We start from the raw sequence: 3,773 nt of genomic DNA on the forward strand, positions 1-3,773 counted from the left end.
TATGTGGCAGCGGGTTTCTGCTGGATCAAAGAATGGCTAACCTTAGAGAATAAAGAATTGTTGGAGGTGGAAGGTTTTCGTAATATCAAAGGTTGGCATAATTACTTATTAATGGAACAAAAAGGAAACAATAGGGAATTCACAGACCACACAGTTAAAAAATCATTATTTCAGATTTGGCAAGAGTTTAAAAATTTAGTGGAGCCACAGAGTCCCTGGTGGGCATCCCCCGTGGAAATGTCAGTGATGAGACCTAGTTGGGGAGATGGGAAATGGCCGACATACAAGGACCTGGTAGTGATGGAGGGAAATAACCTAAATTTAAAACCTTATGAAGAAATAAAGAAGTATTGTTCAAGTTGGTTACAATATAACCAAATACAAAGTATATTTAATTTACATAAAGCAATCGGCTTCTCAGGTAAAGAGTCAAAACTACAAGAAATAATAATAAATAATGATAAAAAACCATTAGGCAAAATGTATAAATTTTTATTAGATTGGGAACTAAAAGATGAATTGACTAAAAAAGTAATGATAACCTGGGCAATTGATATTGGAAGACCAATCCAAATTAGTCAGTGGGAAAAATTATGGAGAACAGATGTTAAATTTACTGCATGTATAACAATTAGAGAAAACATCCTAAAGATGTTTTATAGATGGTATATAACCCCGGAAAAGATTGGGAAATTTTATAGATCGGGAGATGGTAAATGTTGGAAATGCCGGGAAAAGACAGGCTCCTTCTATCACTGCTGGTGGACATGCCCAAAGGTGGCAAAATTTTGGAATGAGGTTTATGAAAAATTAAAAAAAAAATGAAATTTACTTTTGAAAAGCAGCCCGAGCTATTCCTCTTAAGTATGGTCCCATTGGATTTCCCAAAGGATAGAATAAACATCTTATTATATGCTTGCGCGGCTGCAAGAATTCTAATAGCAGCAAAGTGGAAAGAAGAAAAGATCCCGACAATTCAAGATTGGCAAGAGAAATTAGTAGAGTATCTAAAATTGGCAAAACTAACGGCGATAATAAGAGAGATTCCTAGATGTAAAATAGTAGAAGAATGGAAATATGTGCAAGAGTTTCTGGAAAAAGAGAATTTAGAAAATAGATTAGTAACGTGCATAAATTGAAGCTATAAAAGGTGAGAAAGAATATTTAGATAAATAGAATATTATAAAAAAACAGGGGAAATGAGAAACGGCAGTTAATAGGTTCAGAAGAAGGAAAGCGGGTAGTAATTAGTAGGAAGGCTAGCCATTATTATTATGTTCTTTTCTTTGTATTGTTTTTTCTTTTCTTTTCTTTTTTTCTTTTTTCATTCTCTTTCCTCTCTTTCTTTCTTTGTTTAATCCGCAATCTACCAGATCTTCTTATTTTTCCCCTTATCTCCGGTCTTTTTTCTCTTTAATTTTTGTTGTTGTTGTCATTTTTTGTGAAGCGTTATATTAAGTTGCATGAATGGAATGGATTATATATGATTTATGATTTATATGATTTATAAGAGTTATATGATTTATATGTATATAATTTTTTTTCTTTTTCTTTTTCTTCTTTTCTTTTTCCTTTTTTTGAAGAGTGAGTGGATTTAAGAATTATGATTTATCTGTCTTTTAATGATATATGTTCATTTTAAAGTTTCAATAAAGTATTTTTAAACCTTAAAAAAAAAAAAGTTCTATCATTTGCAGGAAGGGAATTTCTAACATTTGCAGGAAGGGAACAAAGGCTGGTAGTGGTGACAAAGAGACAAAGTTCTAGGTCTTATTGACAAATTAATAAACTGAGAATTCACCAGGCCTGGAGGGCATCCACTGCAAAGTTCTTAAAAGAACTCAACTATGAAATTGCTTGTGTTCCAGCAAAGATTTGCTACTTGTCTCTGAGATCGGCTTCTCTACCCGAGGACAGGAATTGGCCAATGCAAGACTAATTTTTAAAGAGAGATCTAAGAAATCACAGGGATGTGATTAGAGCGACATTTAGGAGTATGTGAGACATCCATCTGGTCCCTTCTAGTTGCTGGAAACAAGACAAGTCTCTGGATCCTAGTTCCTACTTCTTGTGCCCTCCTCTTCCCTTGTGCTATTGCCCTTGGACAGTTCCTTGAGCTTGTTTCTGAACCATGTTTGGACCTAGACTGATTCTCTGTGCTTGACCTGGGCTTGGGGAGACCATACCACTGCTTGAGCTCTGCTCTCTTAGGTACGTTTGTTGTTAAAATAATTTACCCTCCTTGGACTGAGAACCTCACCCCTGCTGGAGCATGCATAGCTTGCTGAATATGTTGATCCAGTGTACAGCAACTGTGAAAAAGGCAAATGCCATACTAGGGATCATTAAGAAGGGAACCAAAAATAAAGCTGTCAACATCCTATGCAAATCCATTATGCCGTGTTTCTCCAAAAATAAGACACCTTCTTATATTTATTTTTCCTCAAAAAAACACATGGTGGCTTATTTTCAGGGGATGTCTTATTTTTTAATTACATGTCCAGCCATAGCTGCCAAGTTTTCCCTTTTCTCGCGAGGAAGCCTATTCAGCATAAGGGAAAATCCCTTAAAATAAGGGATAACTTGGCAGCTATGTGTCCAGCCTAGCCTCTTCCTTGGTGCCCTCCAGAATTGCGCCTATCACTATGTCTTATTTTTGGGGTATGGCTTATATTGCACAAATGCTTTGAAATCCTGCTACAGCTTATTTTATGGGTATGTCTTATTTTCGGAGAAACAGGGTAGAAATCTGCAACATAATTGCACTTCGAACACTGTGTACAGTTCTAGTCATCTCATCTCAAAAGGGATATTACAGAGTTCGAGAAGGTCCAGAGAAGGGCAACCAAAACGATCAAGGAAAGCTTACAGCATTTGGGACCTTTTGGCTTAGAGGGAAGCCAGGTAAGGGGGTGGATATGACAGATGTGTATACAATTATGGACACAGCTATATTAGTAAAACAAACAAACCAATTTGAATGTACTACAAACATGCAACACCAGATGGTGCCAGAGAGGAGGAGTTTTTTATACATGATTTTCCATTGGTATTTTTTAGTTTGTTATGTCTAATTTCTGACTTATTTATAGTGGGTTCCCCCCCCCCCCGGCGTGTAGATCCACCCTATGTCTCATAGTACTAGAATTCAGAGCTGTCCAATAAAGCTAAAAGATTCTGGAGAGGAAATAACTTCTTAACAAGGCACATGCTTAAACTAGTATTGAATTTGAAATTTCAAGATGTAGGGATGCTTGGGTAGCTTTAAAAGATTAAGCGAATTTGTGGGGGAGGATAAGGCTATCAATAGCTCCTAGTCACAATGGCTATTTTCTCCCGCCACTCTCATAGGCCATATGCCTCTAAAGACCCTATCTAGGAATCTCAAGTAGGGAGAGCGCTGCTGTTGCACTCGTGGCCTGCTTGTGGGCTTCCCACTGGAGCAGGTGGTTGGTCACTCTGAGAACAGGATGCTAGCCTTGATGGGTTCCCCTTGGCCTGATCCAGCACCCAGGCTCCTCTTATATTCAGAGGGAGGCAATGTTTTTGTGAAGGCAGGGAAAGTGGTAAGGCCCCCCTCCACAGTTCCCAGTTTTTCCTGATGCCAAAATGAATGTATGACTCCAACAGCTGTCGGTCCGGCAAACCTCATACTGGACTCAGTTTGGCCACAAGCACAGGTTCAAAAGTCTTTTGGTATAAAACATTCCTTGATTTATTCCAAGCGGGGGGGGGGGGGGAAGGGGAGGAAGAGGGATTCGTACAGGGTGCAA

The sequence above is a fragment of the Zootoca vivipara genome, chromosome 15 (assembly GCF_963506605.1).
Source record: "Zootoca vivipara chromosome 15, rZooViv1.1, whole genome shotgun sequence".
Classification (NCBI taxonomy): Eukaryota; Metazoa; Chordata; class Lepidosauria; order Squamata; family Lacertidae; genus Zootoca; species Zootoca vivipara.